General features: G+C 40.7%; 1 protein-coding gene and 1 long non-coding RNA gene across 5 annotated transcripts in view; one reads left to right on the forward strand and one right to left on the reverse strand.

Annotated features, from left to right (window-relative positions):
* Nucleotides 1-17,403: 17,403 nt before the first annotated feature.
* On the reverse strand, nt 17,404-18,685 carry LOC122216119. Its single transcript, XR_006200714.1, has 2 exons — nt 18,486-18,685; nt 17,404-17,990 (listed from the first exon to the last, which is right to left on the reverse strand). It is a non-coding gene; the product is annotated as an uncharacterized LOC122216119 (long non-coding RNA).
* A 165-nt stretch (nt 18,686-18,850) lies between these two features.
* Nucleotides 18,851-27,524, forward strand: part of AFTPH (aftiphilin) — a 67,038-nt gene continuing 58,364 nt past the window's right edge. The window contains exon 1 of one of the 4 annotated variants that reach the window (XM_042932455.1): nt 18,851-19,113. The gene's annotated coding sequence lies outside the window, so the exon portion shown is untranslated. Of the gene's footprint in view, nt 19,114-27,320; nt 27,344-27,524 lie in introns of those variants that run through there. The other 3 variants (XM_042932451.1, XM_042932454.1, XM_042932453.1) reach the window with 3 other exon arrangements.

A 27,524-nucleotide genomic window follows, 5' to 3' on the forward strand; every position in this document is an offset into this window, starting at 1 on the left:
AAAAAGACTGGGAGATAATGAGGGAGAACTGGGAGTTTGGGAAAAGTATGTTCTAGACCAAAGAGTAGTTGCCTCCTATGAAATCATTTATGTAAATCCCTGGCACTTTAACATTCTATGAACATTATTTTCATGCCCAAATATGGAACCTCCCAGACACAAAGGGTACCATGGTGGGCGGAGAAAATGAACATATTTGCAGTGTCCTGGGGGACCCCTCCAAACGTTTTGTTCAGGCTAAGACTTCAGGACCTTCGTCCAACCCTGGGATGAGAGGAGGAATCCTTACTAATGACTAAGGCTGAATTCCCCACCAGCCCTGCCAAGTGAGAACTCAGGGGGCAGACTCTATGATGACTGAAAGAAAACAAAGTAATAGCTTTATAACTGGAGTTGATAGTCAGATTCCTGCCCATCCTGGAGAAAAAAATGGAAGGAGGCAGGGAAGGGAAGAGTCGTCTAAGTCCACGATGGAGTCCTAGGATGGAAGACCTGAAATCTCATTTTATTTGAAGTTTAGTAAATGAATAGGACTTTAAGGAGGCATGGGTCGAAAGTAGGGGAGGCGAGAGTGGGTCCAAAAGAAGAAAATGCCAACAAGGATCATGTTGAAAGACCTATCTGGTGATTCCCAGAAGTGGTGTACAAGTGGCTCTGCCAGCAGGGTGGATAGATAGCCTGAGTCAGAGGGGCTGGTGTGACAGACGTGTGGCTCTGAGGAAGCAAATTCACCTCCGGTCAAAACTGCTTGGGCTCCATAGATTGAGGGCTTAATTGTGCTAGAATGCTGAAATCCTGGAAAAAGCTATAGTGCTTTTCTAACGTAGGTAACCCGCTCCTTTTTTTTATAAGTGAAGGAACGGAAACTCAAACACCAAACAACTTGCCCAAAGTCACATTCAACTTGTTAGGACTGTGATTCACAGTGACAGAAACCCAACTCAGACCAAACGAATAAGCAAAAGGGCACCGACTGGCTTCGCAAAACTGAAGACCAGGACTGGTCCACATCCCAAGTTCTAGACCAGTTTAGGAATGAACAAACCCGAGATTTACAAGAGATGAGGTGAAAAGTGGACTGTCACGGTATTCTGTGAAGACCAAGGCAGGCGTGGGGCTCCCCGGAACTTACAAGACTTTTCTCCACCACAATAGATGTGGTCTATTTCCTGGAACCAAATTAACCACTACTCTGAAGGAAGCCGAGAACTGTTAGCAACTCGAAATGGCACATTTTTCCAGGACTGCTCAATGAGGCTCTAAAACTGAAGCTGCAAACTGGCCTTGAATCAAATCAAACTTGAGTGTGCTGGGTCTGACTCACACAGGTGGGGTGTTTGTTTTTAAATCATTTACTTAAATTTTGAGCACTGTTTGTCAGGCACTATTCCAGGCACTTGACTTACAAAACCTAACAAGACAATTTCTGCCCTCATAGTTTGTCGTGGTAGGAAATGGGCAGGCCGATCAGGTTTAAGTTATTTAGAAGGTGATAAATAGCATTGAGGGAGGGGAAAAACAGGAAAAGGGGAGAGAGCACAGTTGGGGAGAGTGTTGCAGTTTTAAAGAGGGTGGTCAGGGGTGCCTGGGTGGCGCAGTCGGTTAAGCGTCCGACTTCAGCCAGGTCACGATCTCGCGGTCTGTGAGTTCGAGCCCCGCGTCAGGCTCTGGGCTGATGGCTCGGAGCCTGGAGCCTGTTTCCGATTCTGTGTCTCCCTCTCTCTCTGCCCCTCCCCCGTTCATGCTCTCTCTGTCCCAAAAATAAATAAAAAACGTTGGGAAAAAAAAAAATTTAAAAAAAAAAAGAGGGTGGTCCGGAAAGGCTTGGCTGAGAAGCAGAGAGAGGACACTGTGTTGCAGGTGTCTAAGAGGAAGGGCATTCCAGGCAGAAGGGACCAGCAAGTGCCAAAACCTTGAGGCAGAGGCATTCCTATGATGTTTAGAAAATAGCAAGGATGTCTGGTTTTCAGTTTCAACTTCATTTTGTTTTGAATCCATGTGAGCTGCCAACATTAAAAAATGGGAGATTTCATATTAACACCCCAATTCCAGCTTTTCTTGAAAAAAAAAAAAAAAAAATCTTAAAACCCAACAATGCCGGCCCCAAGTTATCTTGTGAAAGAACAAGCTAGATCTGAGCCTTGCTTTTCTCCTATAATGGGACAAGTGCCTCCAATCCAACATAGTTCTCCTCCCACTCATTGATAGCTACTTTCTTCATTTTAATTGCCTGCTAGTCAAGCTCCTGCAGGCATTTAGGCCTTGTAGTCAGCATATTAGACCAGGCTAAGATATAGTCCTAAGTAAACACTGACAGCTCAGTGGTTCAACTTAACAGATTTATTTCTTCACACAAAATCCAACAATGGTGGGGTAATTCTTGTAGGCTTCTGTCCTTCGTGCAGTGACTCCAGGATCCAGATTATTTCCATTTTATGGGTCCACCATTTCAACTTGGCTTCAGTCACCATGGACAGGAAAGAGTGTGGAAGGACTCACTTGCCCTTAAACACTTCACATTGGAAATACGCATCACCCCTCACACTTTATTGGCTAGAACTAGTCGCATGGCCTTGCCTAACTGCGGGAAAGCTGGGAAGTATAGTCTTTAGAATCTAGGGAACGAGAAAGAACTGGATAGAAGTAAAAAGGATTGGTCTCTTCCCTACTCCTGTTTAGAAACTCTGCATATAGTCCCAGCCACAGCCACCTGGTTACATCTACATGTGAGGTCATTGAGAATTTTCCAGAGAGCTGAGTTAGCCAGATGGCTGATTTATCTAAGCAATCTTTGGCAAATTATACATGACACAGGTGAAATGCATGAGCTCTGGAATCACACAGCCTCTGTAAATTATGGCTCGATCATTTCTAACAGTGTGACTTTGGCCAAGTTTTTAACCTCTCTAAACCTATTTCTCTTTAACTTGCAGGGTAGTAAGAGTACCTGCCAAATATGGTTAATGTGAAGATTAAAAGATGCTACTCTTCAAAGCACCTTATATAGATGTTAAGTATCCAAGTCTTCAATAAATGCTACCTAGTATTGTGATTTTTAACTTTATATTCGAGACTGATAAGTTACAAAAGTAGTACAAAAAATTTCCAGTTTTTTCAAGTCCCAAATGTTATTATCACACTTCTCAGCCTCTACACGTGTGCGATTTCTTTCTGAACTGAGGGTAAATTACAAATAGGATACCCCTATACCTCTAAATATTTATTTTCTGAAAAGGCCATTTTCTTAAACGTAGTATAATTGCCAAAATCAAGAAATTGGCATTGAAACAATATGTGATCTACAAACCTTATCCAGATTTTTCCAGGTGCCCTACTGATGTCCTCCTTCTGGTCCAGGGTTAGATTCTGAACCATATGTAGTGTTTCCTTGTCATGTTTCTTTAATCCCTTTCAATTTGAAACTGTTCTTTCATGACCTTGATATATTTTAAAAATACGGGCTGCTGCTTTTGCACAATATTCCTCTGGGTTTGTCTGTTTCTTCATGATTAGATTGAGGTTATGCATTTTTGTCAGTAATATTCCAGAAACCATGTAGTAGCCTTTTCAGTGCTTCATGTTAAGCACATGATGCCTTTTTGTCCCATTAATGATGGTGTCCCCTCTGATCACTTAGATAAAACGGTATCTGCCAGGTTTTTCCCGCTGTATACTTACTAAATTTATCTTTTCAGTAAGCATTTTATTGGGAGATACTTTGAGATTGTATAAATATCCTGTTTCTCCTCCTCCTTTTTGCCCATTAATTTTAGCTTTTCTTGATGAATCTTGCTTAAAGCAATTATTACTGTGATGGTGGCCAAATGGTAACTTTCTAATGCCATCATTCCTACGTTTCCTCACTAGTTATTACATATCCATGCATCTTGAGCCTCTCAAAAGAATGGGCCCTCTGGTATGAGACTAGGAGAGCTGCCATTAAATTAAACCTCACGAACAGTGAAAGAATGCGGCAACAGCAATGGACTCGTGGAATGAGCACTATTGTTTCTATAGGAACTTATAATTTCCAACACGAATGAATGTGGCCACAGCCTTCCAAACTGGTGAATCAGGGCACGGGTGACCTGGTGCATGTTTGCCCATCTTTCAAATCATCCAAAATAAAACCACTTCCTAGGACCTAATATATTCTTGGTCACATCAAAGCAGGAGGGAGTTTCACCAGGCTTTCGGAGAGCATGGGAATGAGAGAGAAATCAAGGGTTGGACATATTGAGAGAAGAGGAATACATCTGAAGGAGAACCTTGTGGTGTGACTTTTACAGCTCCTGCAACAGATGAGCCAGTGAGAGAGAGACCAGAGAGGGAGGAATAACATGGTGTTATGGAAACCATGGCAAAAATCTGAAGAAAGACAAAGCCAAGAAAGGATATCTTGCACTCCTGAGTATAGTCTTGATTTGGAGTAACTTGTGTGCTTTAGGTTAGAAAAACTTGGGTTGAACATTTTCAATATGCTGGACTCCATAAAGGGGAACCTCCCCCCCCCCCCCCCCGTGGACCCTGGGGTGTCTGTCCAACTCCTTTCCCTAAAAGAGAAGTCACACAGCCATTCCTCTGCCCAAGCAACGCTGTGCTCCAGTGCACAAGGATGTCCAGGGCCTGCAGTCCTGGCTCTGACAATAGAGCCCAGGGAGGCTACTCTGCCCCCTCCAGCTTGCTTCCACAAGAAAGGAACCAAGCCCAAGGTCCTGGCGTGTCTGACTCTGCTGTACCTCGTTAACGGCTGCTTGCGGAAAAAACTGCACTTCCCTTCTGGGATCTCCTTTACCTTCTTACTCTCCAGCCTCCACTGTCCCCTTTTCCTAAGCATAGCCCACGGTCAGGAGTATCAAGGATTACAGAAATCAGCAGCATGAGGTCATTGGATATGGTGTTTAAGCAGTGCATTGATGATTTGAGAGGCCAGTATTAATAAAGACTATGATAGTTACAGGGGTGCCTGAGTGGCTCAGTCGGTTAAGCATCCAACTTCGGCTCAGGTCATGATCTCACAGTTCGTCAGTTTGAGCCCCACGTTGGGCTCTGTGCTGACACCTCAGAGCCTGGAGCCTGCTTTGGATTCTGTCTCCTCCTCTCTGCCCTTCCCATGCTCATGCTCTGTCTTGCTCTGTCAATAATAAACGTTAAAAAAAATTTTTAAACTATGATAGTTCCAGATAAATGGACCATAGCCTACATTTTCCAGAAAGACAGGGAAGCATAGTTGTGGTACAGGTTTTTGCAGTCAAGACATCAGGGCATGCTTTTGAGAAGCTAGAGGAGAACAAGAACTTGAAGATACCAGAAAGGAGATAATGGGGATGGAAGTAGAGAATCACTAGTAAAAGAACCCCAGGAACTAATAGGATGTGGCTTCTCTAGAAATAGAATGAAGGGGAGAAAAGCAAAGGATGGATGATGATGCAGACAAAATTGAGGGAGTAGAGAGAACTGAGGCCTTGACCTTCTCAGTGAATCAGGTGTAGAGGTCACCTGTGGGAATGGGGGAACATCCAAAGTTCTTTAAGAAGAGTGAAATGAATCTGGAACAGCTGCCTCAAAGACTTTAATAGAAGGTTAAGAATAAAAAGGCTGCTCTGACAACAAAATGACTTCTGATTCTGAAAAATAAACATGCCTGGATAATGCATTGGGTACAGATTGATTTTCTCCAGAAAAGTCTTTACAGGTCTCTGCTGATTGTAGTGTTTGCTGGGTCATCTATCTGAATGTCTAAGTCTGATAGGAATCTTTGGCAGACTAATGGCTGGAATAACTATTAGCATGCACTTCTCAATACTTAGAGAAATGAAATTTTCCACTCACAGTAAGCTGTTAAAATCCTAATTATCCCCTCGGAGTCTGGCCCTCTTGATTTCAGAAACTAGCTCCTTTACAAAGGAAGGAAATCACACGCACACACAAGTACCCATTCATACACACCATGAATAAAATAAATCAATCTTCATTTCCTCATCCAGTAAGATACTCTGTCACTCCTTGACACATTGACTTTCTGGTAATCTCGTCATTGATCATTCCAAACACAGTAAGCTTTCTACTCCAGTTAACAGCAGCAGCTGGTTTTTGTTGGAAGATGCATTTATGTCAAATACGGAGAACATTTACTCCTCCTCTTACTGCCCCCCATACCACACAGTGGCCAATTATGAACGAAAGGCCAGTTTCTTTCCTCCTGAGCTTTTGTGGAAACACTGAGAAAATCCTTTCCTGGGGAAATGAAGGCTGAAAGCCCTGGAAGGGAAGGAGACCGTTCTCCAGAGAGGGGTAGGAAAAGGTTGGTGGAGAAAAAGATGTAAGGGGCTAATGCCAGAAGCAAAGTACTAAGTGTTGTGACAGCACCTTCCTCCAAGCCCTAAAGGGGTTCTTTGTGGGTTCTAGCTGTGAGCAAAAGGCAGCTTGCCCCAAGTGGTGAGGAGAGTTGTCCTCATTTGGTCCTGAGAAGGAGAAAAAGCTGAGTGGCGCAGCCTCGGAAGCACCAGATCAAACAGAAGCCCCAAGAACAGCGTGGAGGTCTGAGGAGGTTTAGGAAGTAGAGCCATGCTTCAACCAAAAGGTGATCAACAGATGGAAAGAGTAGGATTCTCCTGTGCAGTTATGCCTGCATAGAAAATTAAGAGTTAAAAAAAAGTAGCATTAAGACTCAAATATAGTCAACAAAATAGAAAACTGGCAGTATTTTGTTATTTGGGGGCTTGTGTTAGATTGCGGTTAGAGGTGTAGTTTAGCATATACAGATCATATATTACATATTGGTATAATAGTTACCTTGATCTTTGCAAAATATGCTTTATAAGAAATGACCATCTCCCCAAATAAGTGATGACTGAAAATGTTCTGTGGGCGGGGTGCAGGGGAGTAACTGTAAAGTCAAATGCTTTAGAAAAGTCAGGCTTGGGGCCAAGTTGTATTTACCTTTAGAAGTTATGCTAGAAAATGCTGCAACTGTGCATTATAAATCTACCAATAGTCAAAAAGAGAAGCAACCAACAGGGCTATGAGAATGGGGGACACCATGGGAACATAGTTATGGACAGGAAAAGTACAAATAATGTGAGGTTAGATGGATAGAATGGGGCTACCCCTGGAGATAAAAGTAAACAAGTTGAAAAACCAGACAGTTGATATATTGTGTTCTTTCACACAGTTGGCTGTTCTTCCAGGTTGGCTATTCTTTAATTGTGCTGTGTTTATCTCCTAAGAACACTTGAGTGGTTGCAAAGCAAACTTCTGAGTTAAGATCTGAAGTCTCAACTCAAGTACAATCCATTAACAGCTTCCGATTGCTGTAACTCCTTGGTGCAGAATTTAAAACCCATCACAAATTGGTCTCAGCCTGCCTTCCCAAAATAAGGCATAGAAAAGACAGTTGTCAGAGCATTAGGTTGAGGAAAGATGAGTTAACACTGGGCTAACACCATGTTGGTAATTGATGGAATTCACTGGTCACCTAAAAAGGAATGGGATGCTGGGAAAAACATGACCTGGCTATCGGTCCAGGCATTGTCCCCTCTCCTCTGCTTACCCTTTCTACTTCCTCCACTCCACACCCCCATTTCCAAGGCATCCAGTTGCATTCTGGAGGTGACTTTGGACTTGCTGTAGTTACCGTCATACCCAAAACCAGTCTTGCAGCCCTTTGACATGCTCCAAACTTCTCTCCTTTCCTTCCACTTTATACCCCACTCCCCAGATTAAGAAATCATGACCTTATTTGTCACTGCAAAACATGGTAGAGAATTAGGTTTTTGTGGAATTTTAAATACATATTTGGCCACATCATGGAGTACTATGCAGCCATAAAAAATAAAAGTGCTGTATGAACTAATGGGGAAATGTCCACAATGTTAAAAAAAAAAAAAAAAAAAAAAAAATTCCCAAACTACATCCAGAGTAAGATGATTCCATCTTTGTAGAATAAATGAAACAAAACTAAATAGATGTCTTGAGATCCCAAGGGTATGACTGAGGAACAGCCAACAGGTGATCTGCTTGGCTAAGGCCCACAACTCTCGCCTTGCTGGGTTGGGTTGAATGTGCACACCCTGAGTACATCTAGTAGTGAAGGTGCTAGAAAACCAAAGCCAGTTCTGCAAGGAGGCTAGGAGGAGGCAGGTTTGGGAGAAGGATGGGCAGGAGAAAAGAGGGTGAGAGCACTCCCATAGAAGAACTACTTTGCAGATGTCCTGGCTGCTACTCTGTAAGTCCTGTGGGGTTGTGGTGTGATAGCTACTTTCCAGAGCCAATTGCTCAGATCCCAAAATTTTTTTAAAGCACATTATGGAAGCAACAAAACTCCTTGAGTTTTAGGTTTATAAGTTGTCAGAAGAACTTTTATTTTTAAACCACTGCAGAGGGAAGATAATGGAATTGGTATTTGCTGCCCCAAACACCAGAAATCACACTGTTCTTAAGGAAAAGTCAGAGAAAGGTGAGAAAGGAAAAGAAACACTTTGAATTTAATGGAATTTCATGTATATATCTCCATGTGACTAATACTAAGGTAATTTGTGACCCATCGTTCCCTATAATTTACTACCTTCCATGACTGTATAAGCCTTTATCACAAGCCTTTCTGTCCATATAGATGTAATAGGTTTGTATTTGACATGGATAAGGCTCTGTGGAAAAACCATTTGACAGCGATGGTGATTTTATCCCTTTATAATCAACAGAGAAAGCTGTAGTTTGATGGATATCAGTGCACAAATCCATGCTAATTTGAGACCCTCCTCGTTACCCTAGTAACCAGCTAACAAAGGCTTTTTGTGTAGTTCATTAGGTCCTCATTTTAGCTTCCTCATCAGCCATGAACAGGGCATTTTCAACACAACATGGAATAAACAAAATATTTTAGATCCAAGTAACTTGTTTCCTAGATTCCATTGAATAAAACTGATTCTCCTAAGGGAAAATATACTTCTGGTTTTCTGTTTCAAATTAAATTTTAATGTTCATTTTAGAGACAGAGCACGAGTAGGGGAGGAGCAGAGAGGGAGGGAGAGAGAATCTGAAGCAGGCTCCAGGCTCCAAGCTGTCAGCACAGAGCCAGACTCGGGGCTGGAATTCAAGGATTGCGAGATCATGACCTGAGCTGAAGTCAGATGCTCAACTGACTGAGTCACCCAGATGTCCCTTGTTTCAAACTTAAATACAGTCACGGGTGTTAACTAGACTTATTGTGATCATTTTACAAATATCAAATCATTACACTTTATACCTGAAACTAATATGTGAATTGTGTGTCAATTATACCTCCATTAAAAGGAAATTCTTAGAGAAAATGCTTGGGATTTTGATTAGGATTATGTTGAATCTGTAGGTTAAATTGGAGGAAATTGCCACCTTAATGTCAAGTTTTCTACTACATGAACATATATTTCCATTCACTTAGGTCTTTTAAAGTTTCTCAGTGATTTATTATTGACAGAATAAGTGTCTTACAGATTTTTATCAAGTTTGATTCCCAAATATTTTGTTTTTGAATGCTACTGTAAGTGGTATTTTAAAGTTCATTTTTTCAATTGTTCATAGCATATACAAAGTTTATTTTTGTATACTAACCTTGTAATATGCAACGTCCTTAAGTTCACTTTTCAGTGTTAGTATTTTTTTTTCCCACAGACTTCGAGTTTTCAGTGTAGGGATGCCTGGGTGGCTCGGTTGGTTAAGTATCCGACTTTGGCTCAGGTCATGATCTCACGGTTTGTAAGTTCGAGCCCCAGGTGGTCAAGCTCTGTGCTGATAGCTCTGATTCTGTGTCTCCCTTCTGCCCCTCCCCTGCTTGCAGTCTCTCATTCTGTGTCTCTTTCCTCAAAAATAGGTAAACATTAAAAAAAAATTAAAGTTTTCAATGTAAACAATCATGTCTTTAGTAAAGGGAGTCTTGAGAAATGCCCTACAGCTGGCAGCAGTGAGCTTCAACATTTTCCCAGGTTGGGTGTTACAAGATATGGATAATTTGGATTCTGTCAGCAGGAGCTGATCAGTGCTCCAGTATTCAGGATGGGCACGTTTCTGTAGAAGACTTAACAACACTCTGATGCATTCAAGACCTATGTGCTCATTCAGTAAACATTTGAGCATCATATGTGCATAATACTGATGGAAGGATAAAAGCACCATGGTAAGCTCATAAAAGCTCCCAAGGCTTGGGAAACACCAACACCATTTCCTTAGTGTATGTTACTTTACAGATTCTCTTTTATACCTGAGTACAATCCAAGATTCAACCCTGTTTCATCCCAGTCCAGGAAGTGCTTTGAAAACAAGGAGAAAGGTCTTGGGACACCTGGAACAGTGATGCATTTGAACCCATGCTCAGGAGTCCCCAGGAGTCCATCTTAAACTCCATACAGCTGATACAGTGGGAAGAGATCAGTACTATCTCCTAGTCAGTAGGGATACAACACTCATGGAATAACCACATCAGTGACAACTAACAGTTGCTGGTACTTTGTCCCAAGCCCTGTGTTCAGTACCTTATTTATAGCACCTTATTTAGACCTCCTATGGGTCCATGAGGCAGAAACTACTAATTTTTATTGAAGCATAAAACATACAGAAAAGTGCACAAAAGATGTAAAATCTTTGCATGTACCTGATACCAGGTTGCAAACTCCCGGGGGACAAGGAGTATCTTGCTCGTGTTTGTCTTCACAGCACCTGGGATAGAGGCTTAACACATTGTTACGAGGTTAAATCTAATAGCCAAAAGTGAATGTCCCTTGTCTTAATTGTTCTCAACTTCAGGTGCATGTCACTGTCACCTGTGGAACTTTCAAAGATACGGTTGCCCATGCCCCAAGCCTGGTGATCTTGATGCAGTGAGAAAATACTGATTCCATAGCTGGATTTGGGGCCATACAAATATTTTCATTAACCTTTAACCCTATGCTGTTCTCAAAGAGAAGTCATGAGAACTTTTGCCATGACTTCACTAAATGATATGGCTGAAAGCTTCATGATGTGTACCTGTCATTTCTTCTAAGATGATTTTTTTACACAACTCTTCAAATGCTTAAAGTACTCTAGGGAATATCACTAAAAGGATTCTTTTAACCTACACTTTCAACATTTTTACATCAAAAATGAATAAAAGTAATCATTGGAATAACGATGAAAATGTCTCTGGCAGTGCATTAAAGGGAAATAGTTACTAGGTTAAGAAGGAATCCATTAATATTATGGATATCGGTAGTATCCAAAGAATTTACAGTGGTATTTTATAAAAGCAATACTCTAAAATTTGCTCTATTTTTCTTGTCAGGAGAACCTTGTCAATGTTCTATTATGACAAGAATGTGAATGGTAAACACACACACACACACACACACACACACACACACACTTAGAAATAACTATGGATGTCCAGAGTTATAAACATACTAAATTTCAAACCATCAATTTCATTCGTTCAATTACTCATTCGTCCAACAAATGTTAGAAAAACACCATATTAGGCACTAGAGATAGAGGTAAAGTTTTTTTTCCTTTAGAGTTATGAGTTTAGTGGGGAGACCGTTTAGGAAATTGGAAGTTTCAGGGCACCTGGGGGTGGCTCAGTTAAGTGTCCGACTTCAGCTCAGGTCATGATCTCGAGGTCTGTGAGTTTGAGCCCCGCATCGGGCTCTGTGCTGACAGCTCAGAGCCTGGAGCCTGCTTTGGATTCTGGGTCTCCCTCTCTCTCTGCCCCTCCCCCACTCATGCTCTGTCTCTCAAAAATAGATGTTAAAATCTTTTTGAAAAGGAATTGGCAGTTAGCAAGGATGTGATAAGAGCAATACTTATAGATACACATGAGGCACTGCAGGGACTTAGCAGAAACAAATTTGAGGGGGCAGGGAGTACAGAGAAGATGTCAGTGAAGCTTTCCAGGAGGAGTAATTCTTATGGTTTGAATTTTAAGGAACAAATAGAAGCCAAACAGTTTAAGGCCGTATCAGAGTTCTCAGTCACCAGCAACAGAAATTGATATTGGCTGATAAAGTGAAAATTTATTAAAATGTTACATAGCTCACAAACAGTCAGAAGCATCTCCCAAAATCCTGCCAGAGATCTGGTCCAGGGAGGATGCTGCTGGAACTGGTATTGTCTGTGCCACTGTCCCTGGACATTAAACAACAACCAGCCCCAACAGAGCTCAGTCTTGCTAGAACTGCTACCATCACCATCAGAAAAATTTCTCTGGTTCTTCTACTAATTACCTCCTCATTCAAAGTCTGGGGAGGGGCCTCTGTTCAGAAAAGCCTGGGTGGCATGTGTGGCACCTAGCAGCAAAGGAAGCGGAGAAAGTCTCCTCCTGTTTTTCATTGCCCACTCCAGAACTTAGTGGCTTAAAACATCAACGGCCGTTATTAGATCTGCAGATTGTGTGGAATGACTGGGATCAGCTGATCAGTTCTTGTGCTCTAAGCGCTACCTGCAGGGTCTAAAAATCATGGGAAGGCTGCTCCGCCTGGAATGTCCAAGATGGGTCACGTCCATGGCTGGCTGTTGGCTGAGAGCGCAGTCAGAGCAGGTCACTCCTACACGTAGGTTGGGCTTCCCTCAGCATGCTTCACTCAGGGAAGTTGTACATTTTACATGGGGTCTCTCTTCCCAGGAGGAGCACACCAAGCAGCAAAGTCAGAACCTTCAGATCTCTTAGTGCTCAGCCTGAAAAGTTACACAGCCCCACTTCCACCCATGTTGTTGGTCAAATTAAACCACAGGCTAGCACACACTGAAGACGAGAGAGAAACTCCATCTCAAAACTGCAGCATGGTAAGAATCTGCAGCTGTCTTTAATTCCCTACACTGACCCTCTCAGCCTTTATACTAGGCGGGAGGGGTTTGTCTCCCACTGAGACTCACAAGTTGGTGATTTTCCCATGCATGGGAGAGGGGTTCCAATACTGAGCTCTTAAAAAAACAAAACAAAACAAAAAAGCAATTATCCACTGTAAGAAGCAGGGAGAAGGACATTTCAAGCAGAAGGAAACAGTACTAGAAAGTCACAGAGGGCTTCAGCTACTAATGCCGCTTAAATAGTGCACTACTCTTGATAATATAATTCCCGCTGTTCTCTCTTGCTAACACTGCATTAGAACTCCTTGCTGAGCAGAGCCGTAATTCTACTGAATTTGTACATATTAGAGGATTTAAACTAATTACAATTGATTTGGAAGTTTCAGTCCTTGGTTTTTTTTCCCCTCCTTTCCACATCTTTAAAACCCTTCACAAGATCACTGTTTGTGTGATTTGCTCCAGAATCAGAAATGTGTATTTGACAATGATTGCCTAGGGAATGCAGTACTTTAGGAAAAATTAAAATCCAGACCTCCTCTTTTTGATCGAGAGAGTGCACACATGCACGCAGGAGGGGCAGAGAGGTAGAATCCCAAGTAGGCTGGGAGCTGTCAGCACAGAGCCTGATGCAGGGCTCAAACTCAGGAACCCGAGAGATTATGACCTGAGCTGAAATCAAGAGTTGGACAGTTAATTGACTGAGCCACCCAGGCGCCCTGCATTTTTTAATAGTCTTTTGCTTCTCATCTGCTATTTTGAGTATTTCATAATAAGTTAAAAAACACACACACACACACACACACACACACACTCACCACCTAGTTTCAACTTAATGATTTCTAGCATTTTGTCATACTTTATGTACATGAGTTTTTTCTGAACCATTTTTTTTTTTTTTAAATTACACATCATTACATTTCGGGCATCTCCAGAGAGTAAGGATGTTCTCCTACATATCTGTAATTTCATCACTATATCTAAAAAAAAAAAAAAAAAAAAAAAAGTTCCTCAAGAACATTTAATGCCAGGACACAGATTTTCTCAAGTATCCCAAAAAGGCTTTTATGAATGGTTTATTCAAATGGTTCTATTGAAAACCACAAATTGCATTTGGTTATTTCTCTTATGTCCCTTTTAACCTAGATTATCCCTTTTGAAGAGAAGTTATTTGTAGAATAATCCACATGAGGGATTGGTGCCATTGTTTTGTAGTAGCCCTGTTTAACTCGTTCCTCCAGTATTTCCTGTGAACTGGAAGGTAGTTTTAAAGGTTTAATAAGATTCAGATTAAATATATTTGGCAGGAATACTGTGTACTTCCATCTCCATACTTCTGTGATCCGTGAATTTCACACTGCATCACATCAGGGGGCTCACTGTGTCCAATTGCCTTTGTCTTTCGGTTTGGGGAGGGAGGAACAAAGATAATGTACACAGTTTGGGTGAGACAAAATAGCCTAAGGATTAAAAAAGGGCCAAAGGTGTGGAGAGAAGGGATAGCCAGCCCCCTGGGGATGCTGTCTACTTCTTAGCCCTCAGCTTTGGCTGACTTAATTACCTGAGAAGAGAGAGGCTCATCATGATGGCACTAATGAAGGAAGGCAAACATCCTGCATGGAGTCTGAGAACAAGTCCTCTACCTCACGGAAGAGTAAGGTCCTAAGCATAGCCCCTGTTCAAGTCTCTCTCGTCCTGTTCTGGGAGATGTCTGGCCTGATTTCCTCTTCACAAAAGCACCACAGCAACATTTACTTCATGGGGTCTACAGAGCTGTAAGAATTTAGGGTGCAGGGGCGCCTGGGTGGCTCTGTTGAGTGTCTGACTCTTGATTTAGGTTCAGGCCCCATCAGGCTCTGAGCTGACCGCTGCAAGCCTGTTTGGGATTCTCTTTCCCTCTCCGCCCCTCCCCCATGTATGCACATATGCATGCATGTATGCTCTCTCTCAAAATAAATGAATAAAACTTAAAACAAAAATGTAGGGTCTGGGGGCGCCTGGGTGGCTCAGTCGGTTAAGCGTCTGACTTCAGCTCAGGTCACGATCTCAGTCTGTGAGTTGGAGCCCCGCGTCGGGCTCTGGGCTGATGGTTCAGAGCCTGGAGCCGGCTTCCAATTCTGTGTCTCCCTCTCTCTCTGCCCCTCCCCCGTTCATGCTCTGTCTCTCTCGGTCTCAAAAATAAATGTTAAAAAAAAATGTAGGGTCTGGCATACTTAATATAGACCCAGAAGCCAGGACACCTGACTTATTGTTCCTGTCCGCTCTAACATACCAGTAGAAGCCCAAAATGCCAGTAGGAAGTTCTCCAGAAAACCAGTGGGGCAGTGTGGCTCCTGGAGTGATTTTAAGTTTGGGGAAACAGTGGCAGACAACTGAGAGACCCTACAGAGGCTCTACAAGGACTGTGTGAGAATCAGGAGAGATAATGTACTTAAAAATACTTCGGAAAGTTGTACAAATCTAAAATATTAGCATTAGTACAATACGTCAGGAACTCTCTAGGATGCTGTTCACAATTCATGGTTTTTTAAACAACTGGTTCTGGAAAAGCTGTTTTTAACCATGAAAAAATGAATACAAAACATGTCAGAATTATGACCAATACCCATGTACCCTCTATTTAGAATTAATGTAAATGGATTGATCAAAACATCTAGTTGTACATCCTAAGTATAATTTCTATTTGTCATTTATCTCAAAGCTGGGAAAAGAAAAAATGTAAATGGCTTGTCACATTTGCTTCATATTTTCTTATATATAACACATTGCAATTACAGGTAAGTCCACTTTAGTGTTTCCTGACCCATACTAGCCCCTAATAGAATTTTGCATATGTCATTCCAGTCCATATTTTTATACTTTAGGATATACATTTTTTTATAATAAAGTATTGGTTTTAAAAACTCACATTATAAAATTCATATTTTACCCATTCTTAAACTTCATTCACTTGTTTTTATAATCTAACCATATTGATACCTATAGCTCTAATTTAAGTGCTGAAAAGTAATATATGAATATATCACTATCCACTAAAAAGTATAACTTAGTCTTAAAGTGTTTAATGGATTATAAAATGAAATCCTAGGAAAATGTGTAGATGAAAAGAACCTTGGAAATCCATCTGGCACAGGGTGTCTTAAGCTGCAATTCATAGACCCTCTTCCATGAAGGAGCTCTAAGAAATCTGAAATTTGGGATGAGCATTTTCTGCAGAAAGCACCAAAGACTTGTCATATCCTCAAAAAGACACACGTGCTACTTAAGAGTTAAGAACCTGTGGTCTAGTTTCACTCTCTCATTTGACAGATAAGACTGAAGTCCGGAGAGATTAAGTAATTTATATAAAATCATAATGATAATAGACCCTGTTCACAGACCCAGATCTATGTTATTGCTTTTCCAGAACATCACGTTGCTGGGGTTTTGTGTTTACTTCTTACACAATTATCAGCTAAGGTCCTTTCAACCACATTGCTGGGGTTTTGTGTTTGTTGATTTCTTATATAATTATACAGTTAAGGTCCTTTCAACTTTTAGTCCATAAAGTATAATTCAATCTTTTTTAATTATTATCTGTTGGTAAGGAGGGTAAAGTTGATACATTTCTGTATTAGTGGTGGCATTGTGAATTGGTATAGTCTTTTGGAAAACAATATAAGATGACAAAGGGCCAAAAGGCTATTAATCATTTTTATATTGAGGGGAAAAAATCCTAAAATTGGACAAAGCCACATGCACACAATGTTCATCAGAGTATTATTTGTAATAGTGGAAAATATCTACTAATAGGATAATGGACAATTCACTGTGTCCACTCTGTTGAATACTATGTAGATGATTAAAATTTAGTTTTTATAAAATGTGAAACGATAGAAGGAAATGCTTACAACATGATATTAAGTGGAAATGGGGATACAAAATTGATTTACATTATGATTACAACTTTGTAAAAAAAAAAAAAAAAAAAAAAACTGCACAGGAGGAAAAACTAGAAGACACACGATGGTCACTTGATGCAAAGTCTTAGGTAATTAATGGTCATAGTGTTTTTGTTTACTTTTTAAAAATTATCACTAGATTCAAATGCACTGAATTTTCTTCCAAATGCAATGCATTTTAATTGTTTCCTACAGATGCATCAACTTAAAAACATTCAGAATCAGACTGTCCTTTAGTACATTTTCACAGGCTTTGGAATACTGTCTTCAGAATCCTGTGTGAAACTACAAGTTGGTTGATTGCACTCACAAGTCAGCTGACCAAGTAGCTACTCAATTTCCATATTCAAAGTTGGACACTGATTTCTAAATTGTACTTAAGTGAACAGAACTGGCTTCTGCGTTTACCTGACAAAAATCATCACTTTGTAATCCTATGTTATGTATGGATCAGGGAGATATTTTTCCGAAGCAGGGTTTTCTTTTTAACGTTTTGATGTTTAAATTCATTTCAATTTAAACATTTTATTGGTGTAGGGTCTGCTTTAGGATTTTGTCATATGCTCTTATTCCAATATTCGTTTAGTAGAGCTATCAAACTAAAACGTGTTCATCTAAAATCAATTTACAATCTCTACACACACACACATTTTTCTTTCTTGGTCAATAAACATTTATAGTGACCTATACATATTTTTTTCAAGCTTGCACGCAAGCTACACCAGCAGGGGGCGAAATACAATAGGAATTTGACAAGCCATATAGATTTTTCTTTAGTGACTGAGCAATAACAAAAAAATCCAGTACCACCACAAAACAATTGGTACTCCAATTTAAAGTGATGCAGTCTCCGTATTTTTTACGGCAATTGAGCTGTAAAAAGACAAATGCGGGTCTATTTTAGCGCTTCAAGTTAATTTGTCTAGAATATTGCAGAGGCGGGATAAACCGTGATGAACTGCTTTTGTCCTTATCTTCCCGATTTGTATAATTTCTCCACTCAAGGGGGTGGACACTTCTCTCTGGCTGAGGGAGTGTTTTCCATCCTGTTTCTTTGCGTAGCTGCTGAGCTTTACTGTTTTTGGACTATTTTAAATTACTCAAATTACCGGTTGCAGGTTTGGCAAAAGTGAGGAGAATGGGCACTCAGCAGGGCTCATGATTTGCAGGGTAGCTTCCCCGGGATCATCATCTCGAACGATAACAATAATCCTTGAAGCCACAGTGGTCGGTGTTCTAAGAGATATTTATGATAAGAGAGGAAAAGGTTATAAAAATGCAAATAATCAACTGCTCAACACTGATGATAGAAAAAGAATCCATTATGACCCCTGCTAGAGAAATGCATAAATTGATTTTATTTCTTTTGCTTCATTGGATATTCTCCCGCAGCAGGTATGAAAAATTACCACCGTCTCCATTTGTTAGCAAAATTCCCAATTTTTTTGTTATTGGTCTCAAAGCCGATTGATTTGTCAGTCTTCAGCGGGTGCTTTCCCTCTGTTTCCATCCTGTTAAGGTTGATTTTATATACAACAATCTCTTCTTTGTTATTAACTACCAGCTTCCTCTTGTCAGTTTAAATTAAAAAGAGGAAGGGACTTAGACTGAATGAAAAAGTCGTTTTCCGGGGCGAAAAGGGCAAGCTGATAAGGGCTCTCCTAATAGGCTTTCGGTAGAGAAGATAATGGTTCTGTATTGCAGTTTTATTTAGAGAGCAAGAGACTTAACTCGGTCCTGACTGAACGTTATAGTTAACCGGCTGAGGAGCACCTGTCCCTCGGCGGGAGCGCTGTTTCCGAGGGAGGCGGAACGCAGGAGGACGTCTTTCCCCGCAACAGCTCGATGACTCGCAAGGAAGTAAAGGAAAAGGGCAGCTTGCCCTCACCCAAAATGGCGGCCGGCGCTTAGCGTGACCGCGCCTGCGCAGGGGTAAGCGTTCTGTGACACTAATTCCCCTGGAGTGTCCTCCCCCCCACCCGCCTCTTCCCCCTACCTCCCTGCACCCAACAGCGCCCGGCCCCGACCTAGCCACCTGCGCCCGGAAGTGACGTGTCGGCAGCAGCGGTTCCCCGCTGCATGATGGGAGAGTGTGTGGAGTGGGCGGGGGGTCTCGGCGGAGGAGGAGGTGGAGGCGGCGGCGGCGGCGGAAGAGGGCGGAGGGTAATGGGATGGGGGTCCCGCGACAGCGCTGAAACTCCGGGTGGGCGTCCATGGCGCTGCTTCGCTGACGGGGCTGTGAGCAGTCTGCCTTCCGCTCTCACTAGCTCCGTGTCGGACTAGCCGGTCCTTCCCCGGGGAGCCAGTTCCTCCCCGGGCCCCTGAGCCATGCCCATCGCGGCCGCCCCGAACGAGCCAGGTAAGCGCCACCGCTTCGCTTCTCCAGCCGTGCGGGGGGAACAGGGTGCGGGGACCTGGCCCAGCCCACCGGCCGGACCCTTGCCCGGGCCGGGAGCACCTGTCTGCCGCGGGGCCGGGAACTGCGGGTACGGGGACGGTGCCGGCTCTGCGGGCCTGCGGGCTCCGGACTTGGGCTTTGCCCTCTTCCGCGGCGGGTGCGGGTGCGGGGACGCCGGCGGCGGCGGCGGCGCCCAAAGCTCAAGGATCCCTCCCCGCTAACCCGGGCACCGGCCGGGGGAAGTGTGAGCTGTTCCCACCTCTCCGGCCGCTGCCGGGTCGCTCCGCGCCTCCGCTTCCACCTGCCCACAGCTCCGGCCGGCCGCTCCCTCTCTGGAGCTGTCGAGAAGTTTGGGGCTTTGCTGGGGCTTCCTCTTTTTCCCTCCCCCTTCCTCGTGACAGGTGTAAACACTGCCTGCTTCTCCCAGGCCCGAGGCCGGCTGCGACCGGAGTGTGGCTGCTTCCGAAGGTCTCTGAAGCAAGTGGATTTTGAATCCTCCAACTGGCAGAGGAAAGCCCCAAAGCCCATGAATCCTTTCCTGAAAGGATCTTTTTTGCTCCTTTCTTGCATTCCTCAAGAAATAATCTGCGTTTCCTCCCCAAATCGCGTTCGCAAAGTTAGGCCATTATTCTTTAAACTCCCGATTTGGCAGGTGCAGTGTCTTGCTTGGGCAGAGGACAAGACTATAGGATGAACGGTAGTAGGGTCTTTTCTCCATTAGGAAGTTACTGAGAATGGCTAGATTTTTCTTACTGGTTAATGCGAGTTATAACTTTGTTTCTCACTGAATCTTCGGTTGAGGAAAGGACTCATACTTGTAAATATTTTAGTGGGGGTATGACAAGGGGGACAAATAAAAGCACTGGTTCCGTTTCAAAGTTCTCACTAGGAGAAAAGTAAAACTTTTGAACTTTAGTCTTTCCTCTTCACTAGCTTCCACGGAGTATTTCTCCCACTCCAAATTGGGTTTTTGATTTCGGGGTTTTTTTTTTTCCTTTGGAGATAGGAGGGGGAGACGTTTCATCCTTAATGTTTACATTTAATTGTTACTCTCAGTGAACCTTTTAAACATTGAAATATATGCCAAACTAGGGGAAACAAATATGTCAACACTGTTCTGATGATATAATTTGCACAGTGTATCTACATTTTATATGCTTTGCCAGCTTAATGGTTGACTTTTGTAGTAGTCATTTTTAACTTCGCAGAAGTATGTGTTTACGCCGAGTATTTGTGGTCTTGTAAATTTTGTGCATGAAGATGTTGCACATGGATTAAAAGATCTTGTATAAAACCTTTAGCCCAGTAAATGATACCTAGTAAATGCTCATTAGATCGAATTCCACTATATACTAATTAGATATATCTACACTTGATCAATTAATATATTTCACAACCTTTAGAAAGCTCTTGTAAGAAATTAACTAGAATTCACATAAGATGTGGGACATTTTTTCTGTTTTCTGATTTTGACCTAGAGATTATTATAAAAATAACCCTGTATCAAATGTGTCCATAACTGGATACAGTGTCCTTAATTGCATCGATAAATTTTGCAGAATCCAGCTGTCCTTATGAAAATTTTGTCATCTAGATAAATCCTATCATAAAGTATCATTTAAATTTTTAATTTATTTTACTTACAATTAAAAGTTCAGAAAGCAAGTGAAATTTGAGTACCAAATGTTTTATTTTTGTGTGAAATCTAAAGTGCTTCCATTAAGAGTCTAAATTCTTGGAATAGCATCTCATTGAGGAATTACCCCTTCTCTCCTGACCCTGTCCCCCAAAACTCATAAAAGGAGGCCATTAAGTAGGTATTTTTAAACCGTCATAAATTACTTAGATGTTTATACTGTTAATGTTATCTACAATTAGTAAGTTAAAAAACAAGGACTTTTTTTCTTAGTGGTTAGGCTAGTGAACCTTTCCAGCCTGAGCTTCATAAGTATTTATAGTTTTTACACAATTCGTAAAAATATCTGGCATTACATGGGTGATATATATATATATATATATATATATATATATATATATATATATATAATCAATTTGATAGTTTTTTTCACAGAGTGTGTGTATAATACAATCACAGGTCATTTTGCAACTTTATATAAATGCTAACTCTGATATACACTATTTGCTATGAGTGAGATACTTGTCTTAGTGATTTATATAGAATATATTAACTCATTTGATCCTCCTAACAACCCTACAAACTCAGGTGGTATTATCTCCATTTTTCAGAGAAGAAACAGGCACAAATGTTAAGCAGCTTACCTAAGGTCAGACAGCTGGTAACAGAGCCAGGATACGATAGTTTTACTTATCATACTCCTGTAGTTTTAATACAGTTTTTAAAATATGTAAAAGTATACAATATATTTTTTGGGAATCATGAGATATATGACAAAAGTATAAAAACATTCATCGGAATGATAAATACCAAATGAGAATTAAAGTTACCTCTGCAGAACAGAAGAGGGATAAAGGATCTAGGAAGGGCCTGTGGTTTTTCAACCGTAGCTTTACTGTCTTTTAAATAAATCTGAAGCAGATTTGGTAAAAGATTTAACACAGCTAGGTAGTGGGTACTTGATCATTCATTATATTTTTTTCGAAACTTTGTATGCTTGAAATCATAATAAAAGGTCAGGTTTTTCATTTTAAAAGTATCACTCTTTCAGCATTGTATATTTAAAACGAAGGTAGGGAATTAGGTTGAATGTTATTTTGTTTTGACTTCCTTTTAAAATATAAGGAAGTTCTAACTTGAAAATATTTAAGTCAAGAAATTGTTCCCCTCCTGAGTTTCTTCTGCAGTAACCTCCCTTGCCTGGGCTCTCCTCTTTTTCCTGCCAACCAGCTGCACAGCCCTGTATCACACTCCTAGTTTTATTGCTGACCTTACCCTGGGGTGGGGGCTCATAGGTCTGGATTAGACCCCTTCCCTAGGAAAAGGAAAAAGTCAGAAACTATACACTGGGGAGGAAGCAGAGGTAGGGAGCCACTGCTCATTAGTTCGGGAGAAATGAAAAAAGGAACATAGGTTTATACTCTTTCTTCTTCAACCACCACCATCCTTATTTCAAATAATACTTCAATAAACCTTGGAGAGATAAATTGCTAATAAATTAAAGTTCAGCTGTATGCTCAAAACTTATAAGCACTGTTTTGGTGAATAGTTCTCAGGGGAAAATAAACTGGTAAACTAGAATACAGTGTAGGTTCCATTTATGTAAATACTTAAAATATGCCATAAACCATTTCAACTAAATACCTAACACCATGATATTCTCTTCATTTCATTCTTATGGCAACATGTGAAGCCCTGTTCTAGGTGCTAAGGATACTAAAATCAACTAAGAAAAACAACCCTCATTGAACTTCACGTGTGTGTGTGTGTGTGTGTGTGTGTGTGTGTGTGTATACACGTTTGTGTAGATGTAGGGGGATTAAAAAAAAAAATGGCAGATAAGTATCCTAGAGAAAAACGTCCATTTGGAGGGATACGGGAGTTCAGACTTTTTGACTTAGAGCTAGGAGGGAGAGGTTGTTGGAGCTTGCTGTTTTATATAGGATAGGGTCAGAGAAAGCTTAAGACCTGAAGGAGGTGAGGAGAATAAGGGGAAGAGTGGTAGAAGCAGAAGTATGCCTGGAATATTCAAAGAATTGCAAGGGGAATAGTAGTATATGTGATCAGAGAGCTAGAGGGTGAGAGAGCAGTGTTGCAGGGCTTTGTAGAAATTCTAATGACTTTGGCTTTTTACTGTGTGAGATGGGAAGCCACTGCAGGGCTTATGAGTAGAGATGTGACATAATCTATGTTTTAAAAGGATCTGGCTGGGGTTGGGGGGGGAGGATCTGGCTGGCTGCTGTACAGAAAATAGACTATAGGAGTTCAGGAGTGGAAGCAGGAAGATTCCATTAGGAGGTGGCTACAGTGATACAGTCAGTCTCTGGAATTGGAACCTATAGTAATTTCACCATTGCTAAATTCAAAAATACTTCTAGAGATACTCCCTTCTGAAAATTCAAGGCCCTCCACAGCCTACTTTTCCAGCATACTGCCTACTTCCTTCATATATCCTACATTCTAACCAAACTCTATTATGTGACTTCCTGTTCTTTGATACTTGCCCCATACTTTATTTTTAGTGCCCACTGTTACTTGGATCGGATCAGTTAAAACCCTTTCATTTCAAATTCTGTCTCCATGAAGCTTTTTCTTGTTTTCACCATTCTTTCTTCCTCTTCCCAATCAGGTAAGATCTTTTCTTAGATTCCTTATAACTACATTTTACTTTGCTGTTTATATTCTGGCTTGCATTTTGTTTCTTATGTTCCCCCTAATTAACTGTAATTTTCTTTAAGATTGCGACTCCTTTTGCTCACTTCTACCCCTTATAGAATCTAGCACAGTTTTGTATGTCGTAAATGCTCAGTAAGTAGTGGGTATGTATCTATTTAATTTTTTAAAGTAGTCTTTTGTTACAGGGGCATTGTAGAAAATTGGCAAGCCAAAAAAAAAAAAAAACCACTCCTACTACTCAGAAATCCCCACTGTTAACAATTTAATGCATATCTTTCCACCTATTTTTTACATATATAAACATGCACTTTATACCAAAACAGAGTCTTATTGCACAGACTACTTTGTAGGTTGTTTTGCATTAATTAAACTTCCCTTACCATTTCAGAAAATTTTCATCTAAGCCACTATACGAGGCTATATTCAAATTCTTCTCCAGGTGGCTCAATGTCCCTTTACAGCTGATTTGCCCAAATCAGCATCCACTCCATATTATGTTTTTCTGGTTATTAAAGTTATGAAAGGAAAATGTTTATTATAGAATATTGTAGAATATTTGGAAACTGTAGAAAAGTGTAAAGAAAACTGGTATGCCCCTCGATGGCAGGGACCCATCTGTTATTAATGCCTGGCACAGAGCAGCACTCAGTAAACATGTTAAAAGGAATAATATGTATTAAAATATTAGTCATCACACGACAAAGAGATAACTAAACATTTTGGATTACAATCAGTTTCTCTCCCCGCCCCCCCCCCCCCCCCCCCCGCCCCCGTGAGTTCGAGTGTCCTACACACATGTATGTATGAATCCTATTGTATCTTGGTGAACAGGTTTGTAATCTTGGACTTTGTTTTGGGTTATTTCCATAGGATTGAGTCCTAGAAGTGTAGTTACTAAATCAAAGGGAAACCAATGGCTTTTCAAGAGGTTGTAATAAAATCAGTCCTTCAAGCAGTGGCTGAGAGTACCTGTCTTCCTTTAATCTCCTCAAATGATCAGTAAATATGCAGTTTTTAAAGTGTTTACCTAGATTTTTATTTTGGATTTAGGCTTTTCAGCAGTATGGAATATTTGCATAATTTAAACATTTTTTGAAGGGTTTAAATGGGAGATGTGTCCTTGTTTGATATGAGATTAAAATTGCTTGATAATGTGCTCTTCTTAAAATAACTGATTCTGTTTAGCTATTTAAGTGAAAGAAATACAATATTCTGGAACTATGTTCAGTATAGTAACCACTGGCCACATGTGGCACTTTTAATAAAACTAGTCCAAAGTAGATGTACTCTAAGTGTAAAAAAACAAAAAAAAACAAAAAAAAAACCCAGATCTCAAAACTAATGTTAAGATACATAGTTTAGACTGATTACATGTTAAAATAATATTTTGGGCACTTTGGGTTAAGCAAAGTATATTATAATTAATTTCATATGCTTTTTTTAATAGGCTACTGGAAAAATAATTATGTGGCTCATACTATATTTTAGTTGGACAGTGCTGCTCAGGAGCATGACACTGACTTATTTTTATCTATGGAAAAGAACTATAAGATTAACTTCACTATTCTGGAAAGCAGCAAATGGGTTTTTAAAAATCATACATTTCAGGTTGTCAGTGTTTTTCATGGGGTACAGTTTGCACAGTCATCTTTAAAATTGTAAGTGTTTTATTACAAACTATACTGCAGTTCTTATGCTCTGAAAGAAATACATGTAGGAGGACTTGGGGAAAGGTGTTAGATGAGGGATCAATGCCTCAGGTAAATTTTCTAAGAATTGAAGGATGTGTGGGAATGTTTTAGGCAATGGTACCACAGGTGCAAAGGCCCTGTGGCATAAAAGAATGTTATCTGCCTTTCGAAAACTGAAAGAAAGCCTGGTGTGGAGCATTAGAAATGATAGGGGAAGGAAGGAGAAGGTGGTGACTGGAAAGATGGGAATGGCTTATATAGACTTTATTAAAGATTCTTTTTTTTTTTTTTAATCTTTATCACAGGGTGCTTGGGTGGCTCAGAAGGTTAAACAACTAACTCTTGATTTTGCCCAGGTCAAGATACAGTTTATGAGTTCGAGCCTTGTTTCAAACTCCATGCTGGGGGTGCAGAGCCTGCTTGGGATTCTCTCCCCCACCCTCCCCCTACTCAGGCTCTCATGTGCATGCTTGTGCTCTTTCCCAAAATAAATATACTTTTTTAAGTTTATTTATTTATTTGAGAGACCTAAGCAGTCTCCAAGCTGCCAGCGCAGCCCAATGTGGGGCTTGAACCCATGAAACTGTGAGATCATAACCTGAGCTGAAACCGAGAGTCTGATACTTAACCTACTGAGCCACCCAGGCACTCCAAAATAAATAAATATATACTTTTAAAAAATCCTTATCACAAGTAGGAGATCCATGTGATCAGATTGACTTTTAAAGAGATTTCTTGGGTTGGGCATGATTGAATACTGGTCAGGGAGAGACCATTTAAATGGTGATGGCAGCTTTTAGACCAGAACCAGAAGGGTGTCTGGGGAGCTGAAAGGAGGTACAGATAGATATTCTAGAATTGAGGGATTTATGAGATAAAAGTCCTTCTTTAGAAGGTAGAGGAGGGTGAGGAGCTTTGTCAAGGGTGGCTCTTATGTTTCCTACTTAGGGGATGGCCCCTCCACCCACTTAGTTACTAAGTTACAGAGCCCTGGAAGAGGACCAGGTTTGAGAAAGAAAAGCTTGAGTTCTCTTGTTAAGCTTAGTTTGAGTTGAGGAATTCAAGAGGAGAGAACTTGTAGAGAGTTGGCCTGGCTGGTCTGGAGCTCAAGTTTGAGGGCTGGGCTGTAGGAATAAAGTAGGAGTCCTAGGATATGGAAATTAAAGCCTTAGGTGGATGAGATTGCTTGAGGAGGAGTTGAATAAGAAAAGAGCCTAGATGAAACCTGAAAGGACTTATACTACTAATTTGAATGTTTCATACTTACGAGAAAATTTCAGTTTGTTTTGAGGCCTACTTGTAAAAGTGAAAGTAAGGAGTAAATTGTATTAAATAAGTTAAATATTTGTTTGACATGTGTGTAATCGAGCACATAATCTAACAATGCTTATTTGATTACTTTGAAACATACCTTTTCCTGTAGCAGAAAACAAATTGGGCTTCCCTGACTATTGAACAGCCTGAAAACAATTATGAATAAATACTGGTATTTTTGTTACCTTAATAGATCTAAGGAAAAATTATGTACTTCTCTCCATAAATACTGAAAAGGCATTTGGAAACTCCTTTTTAAAAAATTTTTTAACAAAGCAACTTAAGAATTGGATAATTCTGTAATATGACAAAATGTATGTAACCTCAAACCAAAGATCAGTATCTTAATTTAGGGGGAATACTAATGCCTGCTCTCACCACTACTATTGGATTTGGTATTAGGGGTATTAAGCAAGCACAGTCAATAAGGAAAAACAGAGACCTAAGAATTGGAAAGGAAATGGTCGGTCAGATGCTCCAGTTTGCCTATGATATGATTTACAAGTAGCAAGAGCTTCCAATTTCCTAAATAGAAAATAGGATAGAAGTGGAGACCCCATTTTACATGAGAAGCAAAAACATGAGAAGTAAATACCTGACAAGTTTAACAACATGTGAAAATCCTATGTTGCTAACATTGAATTTTTATGTTAAATTTAACAATTGCATGTTTAGGTAATAGAGGACATCATTCCCAATTCACATCTTATTCTTTCAATACTAACTTTAAGTGATACTTTTTTTTTTTTTTTTTTAATGTTTGTTTTTGAGAGAACACAAGTGGGAGGGGGACAGAGGATCTGAAGCAGGCTCTGCGCTGACAGGCTGACAGCACAGTGAGCCCATTGTGGGACTCAAACTCCTGAACCTTGAGGTAGGTTATGACCTGAGCTGAAGTCAGTCGCTCATAGGACTGAGCCACCCAGGTGCCCCTAAATGATACTTTTCAAAGCAAGACTTCTAGGAATAAGATCTTTAATATTTGCATATATCTTAATGAGATCAGTTGTTTAAAGAGGCAAAATGAAGAATTGTTTGGATGCAGAAATGTTGAC

The sequence above is a fragment of the Panthera leo genome, chromosome A3 (genome assembly GCF_018350215.1).
Source record: "Panthera leo isolate Ple1 chromosome A3, P.leo_Ple1_pat1.1, whole genome shotgun sequence".
In the NCBI taxonomy this organism is placed as follows: Eukaryota; Metazoa; Chordata; class Mammalia; order Carnivora; family Felidae; genus Panthera; species Panthera leo.